The following is a 19022-nucleotide window of genomic DNA, read 5'->3' as shown; positions in this document are numbered from 1 at the left end:
AGAGTGGGTATATGGGGAAGGGAAAAGAATTACTCCCTCTGTATTTTTTTAAGAGATACACTTGTCTTTTCCAGCCGTATTTATTTAAGAGATACACTTGCCATTTTTAATAACTTATCAACCCCACAATCTAATCAAATAATACATCTAATATACCCTATCACCCACCATCCTATTAAACAAATATTTTCATAAACCCACCCCACCCTCCACCCACCAAAATGACATGGTCCCCACATATTTAATTATTAAAATATCTATCCAACCCCACTTGCTTTATTATTTTATTTCATTCAATTATTCTTCTCAATACCCGTGCTCGGCCAAGTGTATCTCTTAAAAAAATACGGAGAGAGTAAATAATAGGGGTGGGGAAATTTAGGTGGGAATATGGGTAGAATCTTTAGGTATTTTGGTAATTAGATAGAAATGTAAGGGTATTTTAGGATAAAATGTATGTCCAAAAATAGAAACGGATACAACAAAAAGAAACGCTTAAAATGGAAACGGATACAACAAAAAGAAATGGAGGGAGTACAAATTTACTACGTATTACTCCCTCCGTCCCTTAATACTCGCACCGCTTTCCTTTTCGGATCGTCCCTTAATACTTGCACCGTTTTTATAAATGGAAATTCTTACCAATATTATATTATTTCTCACACTTACCTACTTACCCACCTACACCACTACTCCCTACAAAAAGTCATTTAAAAATTCACACACCCCACTCACCACTCCCCATTCCTTACACATTTCCCACTAACTATATTAAAAAAAATACTCCACTATCAACCAACACCATTAAATTAATAAGTCAATTCAATTGTTTTAAACTCCGCACCGGTCAAACCGGTGCGAGTATTAAGGGACGGAGGGAGTATTATTGTATGTTAAATTTTGTTTAACTAATTTAGACTCTGTTTGGTAACTTATTTCAGTTAACTTAAATGATCTGCTAGTTGAAATTTAAGGTAGCTTAAATAAATATATGTGATTGGTATCCATTGGAAATCATATTTCAAAAGCTGAAATGCTCAGAAAATGACTGCAAATAAATGACTGAAAAGTAACGTCTGCGAATCAGGTACTGAAATTCTATCGCTACATTAGTTTCATAGGTATTTTACTTCGTTTCTCAAGGCCATTAATCTGACATTTTGTTGGTATTAAAACGCTAGTATGATGTACTAAAATTTCTTGTATCATTGTATCAACAGTGGGCAAATATATTTGTTAGGAAATGTAATTATTTAATAGGAATGATCAATAATTTATGTAATCAATACTTCATATGAGCAAGTATATAAGGAACAACTAGAAACTTAAAATAAAAATATGTTATAAGTAATGGTCTACTAAATTATAATGAAGAGTTACGAAAATAGGTAAAATGCAAAATATATTATAATAATAAAATTTCAATACAATGCAATAAACTGTATATAATTATCGAATAATTTAAGTTAGCTAAACATTTACTTTTGCCAAATAGTTGTTGTAATCAGATAGCTTGTCAGTTCAGGTAACTTATCAGTTTTCAGACATTACCTTATCAATTTCAGATAACTTATCAGTTTCAGCTTCATTTCAACTGGTGTTGCCAAACATAATCTTACTTGTCGTCACCTCAATTTAATTATTTGTTATCCATTCTAGGATTGGAGTGATTAACACCACCTTTAGTTTGAGGGGTGCAGACTTCAGGGTGTTGCACTTAGGGATGGCAATCACATCCGAATCCAAACCGAGTCCGACCCGATCCGAAAGAAAATATCCGATCCGAATCCGAGAAAAAAAAGTCCAAATCCGAATCCGATTAAAAACATACGAATCCGAATGGATATGGATCAGATATGGAGTCTGCAGAGACTCCGACCCGAATCCGAATCCGACCCAAGTCCGAATCCGAGTGCAAATTCGACCTGAAATTATTTCAAAGTGTATTATTTTTCGTAAATAACTTCTTCTTTTTTTAAATGAAGTTCCCAATATAATCTAATATATTTGATTAAAACGCTTGTAATTTATTAATTTATTAGAAACTCATTAGATTTTGGTAAATGTGAAATAGGATTTCTAAATCCGCCTTATATAAAAGTTTGTATTTCTAAATTAGTTTAAAATTTTAAAAAATACAAGTTCTATGTAAGTACATTTAACGCATGATTCGGATTTAGATATGGATATGGATTCGGATTTGGATATGGGATATGGATGCAATTTTGGAGTCCGAATTTTAAATGGATATGGATATGGATATGGATATGTATATGGATATGGATATGGATATAGATGCAATTTTAGAGTCCAAATTGTAAATGAATTTGGATATGGATGCAATTTTGGAGTCCGAATTTTAAATGGATCGGATCTGGATTTTACTACATCCGGACCGAGTCCGATCCATTACCATTCCTAGTTGCACTGGATCATGCTCAGTAGAGGAACCAATTATTAGTATTATATTTTAATCAGGGGGCCCTATATATTCATATACTTGGAACCTTGCTTTCAATGTTAAATTTGTCAAAAATTTTTTTGTTCAAGTCACTAATTGATTTCATAAAAGAAAACACTAAGAAAGAGAATTTTGTTCAATTACAAAACTGTGTCCCTTAAAAAAAATATGAAAAATGGTATATAAAAATGAAATGAAACGTCTAATGTCATGGAAAACCATGACAACAAAAAGTTAATAAAATCAAAAAGAGGAACAGAAAATGAGAAAATAGAATGGTTATAGTGCCTTTTACTCTCTTTTAAAATGATCTTTACTATTAATATTAGCACAAACATATTTACCTACAGCCTAGTGGTAGGTAATTACCTACTGATTAGCAATCGGTAAAATTTTACCTACCGCTAAACAGTCGGTATAAAATTTTACCGACCAGCCGTTTACCAACCAACTTTCACCGGCCGTTTAGCGGTTGGTGATTAAATTACCGACTGATTTCTGATGTTTATCGACTGTTTGTTGAAGTAGTTAAAACTGTGAATTCTTGTAGTGATCTTAAGATAAGATGAAGAGTGTGAGAAAACGTGGGTGAATATAATAAAATATGGATAAAGTAAGATAAATGTATAAAAAGGTGGGTGAATGTAAGAAAAAAAATGAATAAGAGAAAATTAGTGAAAAATTGTAAATGTTATGGATATGAAGGATAATATAATAAAATTTCATAACCATAAATAAAATAAGCAAAATACTCCGTATGTAAATATCATTATGAAACATATCAAAATGTAAAGCGTAAAAATTATTTTGAAACAAAAGTGGTATTAATTAACATGTAAAACCACCAACAAATAAAAGAGGAATTGTTCTTACAAAGCTTGGATCCCTGCACCACTATAAACCATAATCTATACATGCATGATAGAACCAGTTTACCTTATAAGGCGGTACAATCAAAACTTTACAAAGTACAAGCGACCGTGTAAAAAAAAAAAATTGGTTTCTTCACATCATTAGCATCCATCATCATAAATCAATTTTAATTTTGTTTAGTTAGCCTTTGTCAAAAAAAAAAGAATCATAAATCAATTAATTTGCTACCTAATTGTAATATTTAATCGCTATAATCGACACAAAGTTGATGGAAGGGAATATATAATAATACGATCAAAGTAGTATATTGTTTTTTTTTATAGTTAATACAAAGTATATAGTAGTATTATTACTGTCTTATTAGTTGAAATGTTTGCTAAAAACAGGAAAAAAAAAAAGAAGTCAAGTTACTCGTATAATTATCTATTCTAGAAATCGTTCACATGTGTACCTAAGGATATTTTTTTTTTGATAATTTGCGTTTGATTTTATTTCAATTCATGCCAAAGAACGGCAAATATCGAGTTTAGGCATGGGCCAGAGATTGCATTGGGCCTAGAGATAGAAATCAAAACATTACAGGGGGGATACATAGGAGCTGCTGTCACAACCAGGCCAAAAATTCTGCATCCCTTGTTAGCCCTTGCTTGGCTAGAGAATCAGCCACCACATTTGCACTCCTTCCCCTATGGGTGATTATCAGGCTCAGCCAACTCCTACGAGCATTTCGGATGTAGTTCAGCTGGTAGTTTAGGTTCCACGGTCCTCCTGAGTCGTCGTTGCACCACCTGACGGCATTTATTGAGTCAGATTCTACCATGATGGTGTGTTTTCTGATATTTTCACTTCTTATCGTAATCTGGATTGCTCGATAGATAGCTAGAATTTCAGCGCAATTTATCTCAATCGGAGGGATGGGGCTTGAGAAAAGACACTTGAATTTGCCCAAATGATTACGAAGGACACCCCCTATTGCTGAAGTATGGTGTGAGGGATATTAATTTATTATAAAATTACAAGAAATACAAAATTTGATCAATAATTAAATTAAATATTCTATATATTATACTAGTAAGTAGTATGTTACGGTCCATTGTAAGGTATGGGACTTAAGTCCCACATCGGTCATATGGGTGGCTGATGTGGGGTTTATATAGGATCATGGGCTCTCCTCCCCTTGAGCTAGCTTTTGGGGATGGTTCTCCTGTGATCCTGTATCATAGTAAGAGTCTCAATTATAATTCACCAATTGAGTTGCATAAAAATGGAATCCTCAACAAGATCTGTGGAGTTTGAGGAGAAGAAAGAAGGCAGGAAAATGGATTCAAATGCAGACATCAATAATAATAATGGGAAAGGAGGGTGGCTCAGCTCCATGCTTATCTTAGGTTTCTTTCTTAATTCTTCTCTTTTCTTTCCCCTTTAATTGTATCCTTAATTTTTATGTATAGATCAGCTCTAGACAATAACTACAATGTCGTCTTCGAGTAATGTGGTGTGCGTGGCATTCTGGCAATTAAATTGAAAAAAATATATAATCAAAATAGTCTTATCTATTTGTATGGAAAAAAATAAAAGGAATACTCTGATTGTATGTTTACTTTAATTTAATTACGAAATGCCATTTTATTCACAAATTCGTTAATCAATAAGATTATCCATCAATTTCTCAAAAAACTTTTACATACACCCGATCTACAAGAATACTCCATTTTTCTTATGTGGCCTAAAACTAAAAAGTTACCCTTATTCTTAACTAAACTAGTTTTATGGCCCGTGTAAGACACGGGCTAATTATAGGATATGTATTATTGTATTTAATTGGATAAATGATTGTCTTGCACATGCTAATTACTATCTCCGTTTCAGAAAGTTCTTTACGCTTTGGAAAATGTGCCCAAAGTATGAAAACTTTGACCGTAAATTCCCACTATTATATACATCAAAATGTTACATGTAAGATCTTGTTAGATTGGTCTCGTTATTAACTTTCAGAATATCAACTTTTTATAATTTTTTCACATATGAATTTGGATATATTAGTAGTTAAATATTGCATTGGAGTCCGTGCAAATAGTAACTGTAAAGAACTTTTTGAAACGGAGGTAGTATAGAGTATGTATTGCATTTAATTGGATAAATGGTTGCTTTTATATTTTGTGTAATATAAAAAAAAATCTTCAATCGAAACACAATTAATGTTTTGATTGGGAAGGAAAAATTAGCAAGGTGATGAACATCAAATATGATGGTACTTAGGAAATAAAAAAATATTGCAATCATCAAGCATTGTCTAAGCATAAGCTAGCCCCAAAAATATATCACAAAATAGACATGTCATCTTAAGAAAAGAACACATAATGTGGCCTTACGGCTCGTTTGGTAGCCGACCATAAACGGTATCAATTGGAATAAATTTGTATGTAAATTTGTAAAGAAAATCAGAATCCATCCCCATGGTAATGCTAATTTACTCAAGTTATCTCTTTATCTTTATAATTTTTCATTACCATCCATTACCACTAGCTTGGGGAGTGGTAATAGGTGGGAATGCAAATTTATGAATAAAAACACCAAGTTTGAGACAAATTTCCATTACCATGTACATTATGATGTTCAAATTACACTTAAATTTATTCTCATTCGCACCATTTAATTTATTAACGGCTACTAAAGGGGCTGTTAGAGTATGAAGATAATTAACTTATTAAACTTTATCAAACTTAAAAAATCATATACAACTTATACCTTATTTAACTTGGAAGAAACTTATTTAAACATAAAACAAACGATGTCGTCATTATAAAATATTTGATTGATTATACATTGACAACATATATGTAACTATTTGATTGATTATAACTATTTGATTAGGAAACATAACTATCTACTTACTTATAAAGTATTTGGTAAAAATTAAGTTGGTCTTATACATTAGACAGTCACATTACACATACAATTTTTTGTACTTATTTAAATATGCACTCTATGAATGTTGATTACCAAAAATGGAAAAATTTTGGTCGAATTCAAGGTATTTTTTTTTACAATACTAAAGGATCCAATTTATATCTTTAACACATGAACTACATATTCATTCCCCAATCTATTTTTGTCCAAACATATTATGTTCACTTTAAGATATTTTTCCACCAAAATAAAATAAAAAATATCTCCATCATTTTTAAACTTGATAAAGAACTTAACCTGTAGACCAAAACATTGAAGAGCGCAACTGCATTATGATGTACTCTATATAACGGGGACCTGGACGGGAAACAACCATATCAAAATTTTAATTGTGTAGTAAATAATCTGACTTTGATTCTAATAATCCAACTCAAAAACTGATACAAAGTATCTGAAAATGGTCTATTAGAGTACATTGTTACAACAAATATCAGTTGAAAATCCGCCTAAAAATAAACATTGTCATGAAACCATCATAGGTGCTGGTTGCAGAGCCAATGTAGCATGTTGTATCCTTCACTTTGAATTTTCTTATCAACCCTTGTAATTTGAAACAACACAAGTCCTTGAGAACTGAAAAACTCAATGATGAATAATATCATCATTATTGATCATACGAAATACGTAGTGTTTGGTTATGATACATATAAATGAATATAAATCATGCGGAAAAATCATAAAAGCCAGGATTCCAAATTAATTGCCACATAACAATTAGCATAATTTAGGATGCATACTCTTTGTAGCGTGCCCTCCCTTGCTGCGCCCGAACCGAACAAGAATAAGTCTTTAGGACTCCAAGTGTCGTCCCTCCGTAGAAAATCCGCAGCACGTCCGGATCCGCCTTAGGTTTAATTAACTAGAATCGCCCCAAAGGTACTATGTGTTTTCGGTTTTATGAAGAAAATAAATGACTGAATTTTATGCCTAAAACTCTTATGAATACTTGAAAATCTCGTTATAAATTGTGAACTATAATCACATATTTATAGGGTATGGAAACGGGTATTAGAATCATACTAGGAAACGAATTAACTAATCTGAATTTAAGTAAAATTCTATTAATTAATTATCCAGTAGTTTTAGGAATTTAATCTTAAAAAAATCCTACATGATTTAGGTTTCGTACGCAAGCACAAACACACACGAGCATGACCCGCATGCGCGCATGCCATGCCCGCGCATACGCAAAGCCCGCAGCAGCTACGAAGCCCACGCGTGCTGCCATTGTGCTCGCAACCTTTGGCGCGCTGGGCCTGACGTGGCCTTGGGCTGCTGTGAGGCGCGCTAGGCTTGCTGGACGTGGGCCTGGCTTCGCGCTGGGCCTTCGTCTAGCAAGCTCGTCCGATGCTAATTCGTACGACGCGCTTCCGATTAATTTCCCGATTCCGGAATTCATTTCCGATACGAACAATATTTAACATTTCCGATTCCGGAATTAATTTCCGTTTCGAACGAATATTTAATATTTCCGTTTCCGGAATTATTTTCCGATTCCGATAATATTTCCGAGTCCGAAAATATTTCCATTTCCGACAATATTTCAGATTCCGGCAATATTTCAGATTCCGGCAATATTTCCATTTCCGATAATATTTTCCGATACGTACCATGTTTCCGTTTCCGGCAACATCTACGACTTGGATAATATTTATATTTCTGACACGATCCATATTTCCGTTTCCGGCAATATCATCATTTCCGGAGTATTCATTATTTGCCTTTGACGATCTCAGCTCCCGCTGGAACCAAGATCCGTCGATTCCGAATATCCATAGATGGAGTATTTAATGCCACTAAATACTTGATCCGTTTACGTACTATTTGTGTGACCCTACGGGTTCAGTCAAGAGTAAGGTGTGGATTAATATTATTAATCCACTTGAACTGAAGCGGCCTCTAGCTAGGCATACAGTTCACTTGAACTCACTGAATTATTAACTTGTATAATTAACACTGAACCGCATTTATTAGACTTAACATTAAATGCATACTTGGACCAAGGGCATTATTTCCTTCACGTAGTACATAATTACATAACCACAATTCAACACTAAAAGGTAATAGACAAATAAAATGATGAGCAATTACAATCCGCAACAAAAATGACGAAGACACAACTAACAACTTTCGGGTAGTTAAACTGCAGCCCCTGTAAACAGAGAAAACCCACAAAAAGTTGAACCCAAATTAATTAATATCCCAAGAAAACAACATCAACAATCGAATTCAACTTGAAATTTTTGCTTTCAAAGCTCGTAATATCATCAAACTAAATACATAGAACAACAAAAGGGGTAAAATGATGTCGAAATTATTCCATTAAATTAGTAATTACCTCAAAATTTGAACTTGAAATCTAAAAAACAAACAATACTAATCATCCACAAATCTAAAAGTTAAGAGAAATTTTTTAGAATATAAATTTAATTTCAATGATTAAATTTAAAGTATGCCTAATTTCAGTAATTTCCAAAAAATAAAGAACTTATCTGCCGAAGATTGAATATTCTCATGATAGATAATTGAATCCGAATTTAAATATCCCATAAACTTCTACCTTTCCAAATTCATCCCCTTATTGAATCATTAATGACTCAATTAAATAATTTAGTTGAGAACCGTTCAAAAATGAAGAGGGGAGAAGAGAGGATTAAGGAGTGATTGAAATTGAAACAAATTCATTCAAATTGGCAGAGGAATTGAATTAGCTAGGAGAATTGATTAAATTTAATTTAATAGGTCATTGACTATGAATGTTGTAAGACGATTAATGATCCCAAGTTGGACTGGTTTTAAGTTTTTTTTTTTAATTTTATTTTTAAAGAAGGAATATATGTTTGACCACGTGTCTTCTACGTGGTGATGCTTATGTGTCTGCCACGTGTCTTCTAAATAGTGTTGCTTACATGTCCTTAAAATAGAGTTGGTTTTCTTTTTTAAATACTAGGTATTGACTAGGTATTGATTAAGTTACCTTAAAATCTTAAAATAATGCACACACGATATTGTGATATGTTTCCATTTACCTTAAACTGTACGTATATGTATATGTTTTGTAGGAACTAGTTTGGGACTAAGCATAGCATCAGGAACATGGTATTCCAACTTAATAGTATTCCTCATCAGTGTCTTTAACGTAAAGAACATCCCTGCTGCTCAGATTAACAACATCTTCAGTGGATTAATCAATTTTTTTCCGTTCGTCGCCGCCATCTTTGTTGATTCTTCTTTCGGATCTTTCTCCATTACTCTTGTTTCGTCCATTGTTTCATTATTGGTAAGTTTAGTCTTCCAGAACAAATCTTAAACAAAAAATGGTTGAGTATTGAACGAATATATTGATTGTACTATAATAGTTTGTTTTCCTGTTATTATCATACCAACACTTTGGGTCACCCTCGAGAATTAACCTCCATATTAGGTGTGCCCAATTCCAAAGATGTTTTTTCCCCTTATTGGATTTTATATTTTTAGGCGAATTTGTCACAAAAATACCTTATAAAATTGTGTTTTATAAAAAAAACTACATTCAATAAATAAAAAAATAAATAAAAGGAAGAAACATAAGCTCTTGAGAGGTTTCGAAGAGGCGATCCTCTCGACCCCCATGGGAAGACCTCGCAAGCAAGCTAGCCAACCCAGAAATGGGAAGAAGAACAAGGACACTACTGTAATGGCGCGTCCGATGACTCGCGCGCAAGCTCTGAACACTCAAGCACCATCAATGGAGGTTATGGATGATAACTCTGTTTCGACAATTTCGCACCCAGACATTGAACAAATGCTCGAGGATCAAATTCTATCACCAGAATCAGGCCTTCGTGATTTACAACAACAATCTCAGGTGAAATCGAACTTCAATGCTTGGTTATCTGGCCTTAATAGTGGCAAGAACATTTGTACCCATTTTTCTGGCGGGAATGGACCCATTTTTGAATCCTTAACTCCCCACTTAATTACTGATGATAATCCACCTAATATGGATAATGTTGCACCTCCGAATGTTAATCTTGTCCAGATTGAATTAGAGGATGTAGAAGATGAAATTGCTTATTGGAAATCCTCTGTTGTGTGTTATATTTTGGGTGCAAACCCACCTCAGAATGTTATGTCAGGTTTTGTGCATCGCATTTGGGGAAAATATGGCATTGATAAGGTGTCTTTGGTTGGGAGGGGGATTTACCTTATTCGATTTAAGACCATGGAGAATTGTCAGAAAGTGCTGCAGGGGAGCACACAATTCTTTGATTCTAAACCTGTTGTGGTTAAGCCCTGGTCACCTGATCAGAATTTTGCTAAAGATCCTGTTAAAATGCTCCCTATATGGATCAAACTGGTTGGCCTTGATGTGAAATTTTGGGGAGAAAAGAGTTTAAACAAGATTGCTGGCTTAATTGGTCGAGTGGTTAAGGTTGATCAAGCTACATTGCATAGAGATAAATTGTTGTTTTCTAAAGTGCTTGTGGAGGTGTGTGTTGACCAAGAGTTCCCCACTGAAATTCAGTTTAAGGATGAGAAAGGGGTGATCATTCACCAGACTGTAGAGTATGAATGGGTCCCTATTACATGTGGTCTGTGTAAGGGGTTGGGACATAAACAGGAGGTCTGTTCTAGGAGAATCACTCAGAAAAAATGGATGCCTAAAGCAATTCGGCCTACTAGACCTGTGGTAGTCCATACATCTACCACTAATCCCATTCCCACCTCTCCTGGGCATGATGGATTTGTGTTAGCTAATGGCTTTAGCAGACCGAAATGCAGTCAACTAAAACCAGTGTGCACTGGTAACAAATTCCAGGTTCTTGAGGATATGGAGTCTTTACATGACAACAATGAGATCCAGTCTGTAAACAACTCAGTTGGGGCATCAGGGCAGGCGGTGAAATCCCCTGAACCTGATGGATAGTATCCTCTGTTGGAATGTAAGAGGACTGAACAGGAAAGACAAGCAAAAGGTGGTGAAAAGCATGATCATGTCTCACCACATCAAGTTGTTCAGCCTCTTAGAAACAAGGGTGAAAGCACCAAAGATGGGGGACCTTTATCTGAATGTTTGCCCATCTTGGTGTTTCACTTCTAATCTCAGTTGTCACCATAATGGTAGAATTGTTGTTGGGTGGGATCCTAACTCTTTTACTGTGAGCATAATACACATGGACCCTCAAATGATACATTGTCATGTTACCCCTAGAAGAAGTGATAAAGGGTTCTTTTGCACTTTCATTTATGGGATGAATGATAAGAAGGGAAGAGAACCTATGTGGGACCAGTTACAGCAACTAGCTTCTCTCTGCAATGGAGCATGGCTAGTCTTGGGGGATTTCAATTCTATCCTACACTTGGAGGACAGAATTGGATCCACAGTGAGGATTTCAGAGGTCCAACCAATGAGAAGTTGTATGAGTATATGCAAGTTATCTGAAGTGAAAACTGTTGGGAGACACTACACTTGGAATAATAAACAAAAAGGGGAGGGTAGGGTTTTCTCAAGAATAGACAGAGTGCTAGCTAATGGTACTTGGGATGCATTGTTTGACAATATGGAAGCTGCCTTTCTCCCAGAAGGAGAGTTTGATCATTGTCCAATGGTTCTCTCTTGCTATGCAGTTAGAGCTCAGAGGAAGCCTTTCAGATTTTTTAACATGTGGGCAACTTCCCCAAATTACACTGAGATCATTGACAACAACTGGAAAAGATATGTGTATGGTTGTCCAATGTACAGAGTTCTGCAAAAGATGAAGTGGATAAAAGCAGACCTCAAACTGCTGAACAAGGAAGCTTTTAGTAATGTGGAAGCTGAAAAACACAAGTGCTACAAGATCCTTTTGGATACTCAGCAACAAATTCATGCTGCCCCCCTCAATGTCCACCTGATCAATGAAGAGAAAATGGCTGCACAGAATTACAGAGTTGCTAATGACAGATTCATCTCTTACTTACAGCAAACTGCAAAATGTCACTGGTTGCAACATGGGGATGAAAACTCTAAAGTGTTTTACCAGAGTATAAAACAAAGAAGGAAGCAAAATTGTATTCATTCTATCCAGAATGAAATGGGTGAGTGGATCAGAACTGAGAATGGGGTGCAGGCTGCTTTTGTGAAGTTCTATAAAACTCTTTTCTGCTCCAAAAAAGAAAATAGACTTCATGTTCTACCAAAAATCATGGATAGGGGGGCTAGACTCACTGACTCTCACAAGGATTTGCTGCTTTGCCAATTCTCTGTTGATGATATCAAAAAAGTTCTTGATGACATCCCAAGTAACAAAGCACCTAGCATGGATGGTTTTGGCAGTTTCTTTTTCAAGAACTCCTGGAACACTATGAAAGATGATATTTATGATGCTGTGAAGGATTTCTTTGCCACTGGGAAAATCCTAAAAGAGATAAATGTTGCCTCAATTACTTTAGTGCCAAAGGTCAGTGTTCCTGCTACTGTGGGAGACTTCAGACCTATAGCCTGTTGCTCTGTGTTATACAAGTGCATATCAAAGTTGCTTTGTAACAAGCTTAACTCAGTTCTTCCTGACATCATTTCTCAGAATCAAGGGGCATTTGTGGCTGGCAGATCCATATTGCATAATGTTCTTATTTGCCAAGATCTGGTGAAAATGTATAGTAAAGGTCAAAAGGCTAAATGTTGCTTAATGAAGTTGGATCTCAGGAAAGCCTATGATATAGTTGAATGGGGGTTTATCAAGGAGATCATGATTGACTTGGGGTTCCCTACTCATTTCATCAACCTGATTATGACATGCCTTACCACCACTCAATACTCTATTTTAATCAATGGGGTGCCTACTGACTTGATTCAGCCACAAAGGGGTTTAAGACAGGGGGATCCCCTTTCTCCCCTCCTGTTTACCCTCTGCATGGAATACTTTACTAGGGCTATGGTTACAGTGAGTGATCACCCTAACTTTAGCTTCCACCCTAGATGCAGAAGGCTTGGCCTCAATCACCTTTGCTTTGCAGATGATTTACTCATGTTCTGCAAAGGTGAAAAACAGGTGATCCAGTTGATGTTGGATGGTTTTCAGGTGTTTGCTGACACTACTGGCCTTGGTGTCAATGCTGCTAAATCCTCCTTTTACAGCTGTGGAATTGACTCTACTGTTTTGGATGACATTGCTGCTGCTACTGGTTTCAAGATTGGAAGCCTTCCATTCAGATATCTAGGGGTTCCTATGAGCACATGTAAACTGAAACCTATTGATTGTGAGGCCATAGTGGATAAAATGGTTCTTAGAATCAAAATTTGGAGTTCAAGGAACATCTCCTTTGCTGGTAGGATGCAACTGGTTAACTCAGTTTTAATGAGTATCTGTGTCTACTGGGCACAAATCTTTGTTTTCCCCAAGGATGTGTTGAAGAAGATCAAATTGCAGATCCTTCCTTTGGCATGGTAACTATGAAGACAGCAGACCTGGTGCTTTGGCATGGGATAAGTTATGTGAAGCAAAAAATCAGGGGGGTTTGGGTTTTAGAAATCTGCTAATCTGGAACCAAGCTGCTATTGGCAAGTTAGCTTGGGCTATTGCACAGAAAAAAAAGATAACCTGTGGGTTAAATGGTTGCATGCTTTATATGTCAAAAATCATGATTGGGCTCAGTTCACCCCCTCTACTGCTGCTAGCTGGGTGGTGAAGTACATTTGTCAGGTTAAAAATCACTTTATTCAGCAAGGTCATACTCAATGGCTTCAGGGAACTAGATATTCCATTAAAGAGATGTATCTGAGAAATTTGGCTCAATGGGAAAAAGTTCAGTGGCACAGATATATTTGGAATATACTGTCAATTCCAAAACATAGATTCATTCTATGGTTGGCTACTCTTGATAAATTAAAAACCAGATTCAGACTCCACAGAATGGGGATTGCTGCTGATTGTAGTTGCCCTATTTGTGGTATTCAGCCAGAAACTGTGGCACACTTGTTTTTTGAGTACACCTATAGTGTGGTGTGTGGCACTGCTGTGTTAAAATGGCTTGATTTCGCTCATTGCAAGTCTGGCCTCATTGCTTTACTCAGAAGGGTTCAGAGAACTGCTTCTAGTGATTTCAGAAGGAGGGTGGCTTATACTGCTATTGCTGCTACTGTGTATCATGTTTGGCAAGCTAGGAACACCTGCATCTGGAAGCTGCAAGTCCCTAGCATTCAGAAACTTGTTAAAGACATTCAAGGGGATGTCAAATATCGTGTACAACATCTGATCAGTAAAAAAGTCTCTAGTAGTGATCTCTTGTGGTTTCACAGTTTGTAGTTTCTGTGTACTTGGTGTTTTAGGCTAGGTGCTCTTAGCCTCCTGTTTGTTTGGGCCTGTTGGAGTTCTCTCCTCTCCCCTCACTTGTTGTAAATTGTTGATGTAGGATCAATAAAATCTTAACTTGCTTGCCAAAAAAAAAACTACTTTAAATGTTGTTATTATACCTTATAAATTTTTTTATGTTGTAAGATACTACCTTTTATGAATTATTAACGTTGACTCGATCGAAATTCCGAGATTGACTTTATCATATACATCTTACGTGTCATTTATTTACCGCTTTTCTCGTTTGATACCACGTGAGATACACCTATTAAAGTCAATCCCGTAATCTAAAATATATGTTTATAATTCGACCAAAGGTATCTTACAACATAAATTTTTAATAAGAAAATTAATTACAACTTTGTTTTTTTAATAAGGTAGTTTTTGACAAAACTCAATTTTATAAGGTTGTTTCTCACAAAAACTCAATTTTATAAGGTTAGTTTTTTATTTTTATATATAGAAAAAGTCTCTTGGGGAGTACCTAGTTTAAGGTGTATCCGAGAACAAATAACTTGTTAGCTTTATAGCAATATGAGTGGAGTCTGAGCTTAAAATTTTCTTATTTTGATTGTTTTATTAACTTTTATTGATTTTTAATTTCGCAGATTCCATGTCAAGACTCTTTCAGACTTATTCAATTCTTTCACTTCACCCCTCATACCCATTTAAGACTTGTGAAAACAATAAAAAATTTAAAAAATATATTATTTGAGATCAAATTTGTTGTTTAATCGTCTGCAATAGAGTTTCGATATTCCAAGACTATTTGCTTAGATTTTCATTAATGCATACTCACCCACTTAAACAAGAGGTCTTATCTTAATGCCCAATGAGACTTTTTTCTCTAAGTTTTCTTAGACTAGCACTAATCTTGTTCTTAGGAAAATTTGATCTCAGGGCATGATGTTTGACAAAAGGTTACAATTAATCTGCAGGGAGTTGTTATGTTTACTTTGATAGTTACTATCAAGTCATTGAGGCCTCCTAAATGTGATCTTAACTCAATTTGTGTACCACCAACGACCTTTCAATACTCCTTTCTTTACATATCTCTTACATTAGCATCACTTGGGCTTGGAGGAACCCGATTTATACTAGGGACCATGGGAGCCGATCAATTCGACAAGCCTAAACATCAAGCATGGAGAGCCGACTACAAGTCTCAGGTATGCATTTCATAATTGTCTTATTTGCGTTTTGTATGTCCTGGCCCATATATATGCAGAGTCGTTTCTAATAGCCTTTAATTAGCTATAGTTAAGTTTGATACGGAGTACCATTTATTTAAGGTTGTAAAAAAAAAACTTTTACCACTAAACCAAATACTATATATTACCTCCATTTCTGAAAGTTTTTTACGCTTTGGAAAATGTGTCCAAAGTATAAAAACTTTGACCGCAAATTCTCACTATTATATACATCAAAACGTTACATGTAAGATCTTGTCAGATTGATCTCGGTATGTATTTCCAGAATATCAAAATTTTATAATTTTTTCACATCCGAAATTGGATTAGTAGTTAAATATTACATTGAAGTTCGTGCAAATAGTAACTGTAAATATCTTTTTAAAACGAAAGAAGTGTGTATGTAGTAGTACTTGAGTAGTAAACCATGCATAAACAATATGATGGATGTTTAATTTAGATGTTGAAAGTACTAAATAAAGTAGCTCTGACTAGTAGTAAGCACTAGTGATCATAAATGACTTATTTATTTATTTATATTCATGAACATCTCACATGTTATTGACTTTTATTTTTGATGTTGAAGGTTCCTAAACAAAGCAGCATTCATTAAACAAGGGGAGAACCACGTAAATGGCACAAAATCATGGAATCAATGCACAGTGGAAGAAGTGGAAGATCTAAAGAAGTTAATCAAAATATTGCCATTATGGTCAAGTAGCATTTTACTTGGTGGTGCAATAGGAGTTATCCTTAGTTTCACGGTGCTTATGGCATTAATTAGTAATGGATAGACATATGGGTTCTAATTTCGAAATTCCAGCAGGAACATTCACAGTCGTCACTCTTGTATTCACGGCTATCACTTCGTCCACACTCGATCGATTCATATACCCTACTTACAAGAAACTCACTGGTCGGCGTTTGACATTTTTACAAGGAATTGGAATTGGCCATGTTAGCAACATTCTTGCCGCAATAGCTTTTGCTCTTATTGAAAGAAAACGACTCAGTTCAATCAAAGTCTACCACATGATGGACCAACAAAAAGTTATAGCTCCACTATCGGCCTTATGGCTCATGATTCCATTAGCTATAATGGGTATCGGAGAAGGGTTTTATTTTTCACCGGAGGTGGCATTGTATTATCAAGAATTTCCCAAGTCATTACGGAGTACATCAACTGCTATGATATCTTTGCATATTGCAGGTGGTTATTACATGAGCTCAGCATTTATAGATTTGGTTGGTCGGATGAGTAATTGGCTACCAAATGATATAAACCTTGGTAGGGTTGATAATGCTTGTTGGGTGCTTGCAATTGTAGCAACGGTCAATTTTTCTTACTTTCTTCTACTAGTTGTTGGCCGACGCGCTAACGCGCGCCGTCCCCCAAGTTAGCAAAATAAAAAAATATTAAATTATTAGTCATAATAATTACAATTTGAAAGTCACTTTACAAGAAAAAACACTTACTACATATGAAATCGAAAAGTGTATTAAATACGTTTTTCATTTACGAATTAGACGACATAGAATGAACTACTTGCGTAATGCCTTCAGAAAGTTGTAGTTGCTTGTTACCTTCCCAAACCATGTAAGGAAGCCATTCAGATGTTTTAAATACTCGCCTGGGTGTTTTTTGTGTCTCTAGATGACAATATAAAATTATTCTTCTCCCTTCGCTGGTGGACAGGGGCTTATATAGCAGGTGACAAAGCCTCGTTTCTTGCAATAATCAAGGTATCCAACCTGAGAGAAAGAATAAGACAAAATAGCAAGCATAAAACAACTCAACAAGCCTACTACCTCAAAAACAAGCAGCTGTCGCGACTATTTCCCCACTTCTCCATTTCGTGTTGACCTCACAAACACGAAGTCATGCTAAACAGTTTCATATGCCTTATGATCAACCACTATACCGATAAATAATGCCAGACTTTAAGGAAGCCAACGAAAAGAGCATTAATAAGCAATACACAAACTTGTAAACAGCACAATTCAGAAGCAAAATTTTGGAGGAACTCATTTGCTGTGGGTAATTTATATTTCAGACTATAATATGCTTTAAATAACCAACTAAAAGTAAAAGAAAAGTACCTTTAAGTGGTCAAGTTTAGCATTTACTGGTACTTTTGAAGATCTTGCAAATAATAGATACTTTTGATACTTTAATTCTTCATCATTGGGGTGTTGCGACGACTTCAAGGATCAGTACCAGTAATTGAAGTTTCTTCTTCCTCCTTTTCTTCAATATTGTTGTTCTTTCTGTATGATTGAGCTTTGTAATTGCTGAAATGCAGATTCGATGTACACAAGGTTAACAATGATTTGATGAAAATTCAACCAGAAATTGAACAGAAATGACAGTCGTTTTCCCACTCTTTCGCATGAATTTAATTACCTGTTCTTCTCTCCGAATTCATCCAGGGAACTGAAGAAATTGATCGATTTTGAGGTAAACAGCTGTAATAATTGAAGAAATTTAAACATAATTAGTCGGATTTTAATTCAGAAATGCTATGAATTTGTTAGCCGAAAATTGATTTAACAAAAAAAGCTTCAAATTTTCTAATTGTTCAATCGTCCAAATAAGCCACACATTTTAATCATTTTGAAGATTATTACAGGTTTTAACTCTTTAAATTCCGAAAATCGTTAGCCAAAAATTGATTTAACAAAAACAGCTTCAAATTTTCCAATTGTTCAATCGTCCAAATAACCCACACATTTTAATCGTTTTGATGATTATTACAGGTTTTGTTACAGGTTTAAACTTTTTAAATTCCGAATGTGAAATAAATCCTAATTACAGACGATCGATCAAGTACTCCCAACCAATCAACTTCAGACCACCATTACTAATTACAGGCTGAATTATTAAAAGAAAGAGAAAGAATTACCTTGATGAAACCAATTTCCTGATGATCCAAGGATACTGAAAAGGAGAGAAAAGTTAAGGGGGCGGAGGAGAGATGACAGGTAGGGTTCGCAAATGGAAGGGATGAAATCTCAGAGAAAGCAAAGAGAGGCAGCAGATCTTGTCAGTAGGGAAAAGAGAAATGGTTTGCTGCTCATAATAGGTTATAGTTTAAAACCAGATTGAAGAAGATGGGTGTTTGTAATGCCGAGGAGCATGCAATTTGCGCCCCTAGCTGTGAGGACAGAACTCACATGTGATTTGGCTATCAATTACAAAAGCTTTTCCTTAAG

The 19022-nt window shown here is 35.1% G+C and overlaps 1 pseudogene; it reads left to right on the top strand.

The window, feature by feature from the left end:
* Positions 1-4022: 4022 nt before the first annotated feature.
* Positions 4023-17210, top strand: LOC110798848 (protein NRT1/ PTR FAMILY 2.7-like; annotated as a pseudogene).
* Positions 17211-19022: the final 1812 nt, after the last annotated feature.

Source organism: Spinacia oleracea, chromosome 1 (genome assembly GCF_020520425.1).
Source record: "Spinacia oleracea cultivar Varoflay chromosome 1, BTI_SOV_V1, whole genome shotgun sequence".
In the NCBI taxonomy this organism is placed as follows: Eukaryota; Viridiplantae; Streptophyta; class Magnoliopsida; order Caryophyllales; family Amaranthaceae; genus Spinacia; species Spinacia oleracea.
Note: the sequence above shows the minus strand (reverse complement) of the source record. Positions and strands in the feature narration are given on the sequence as shown.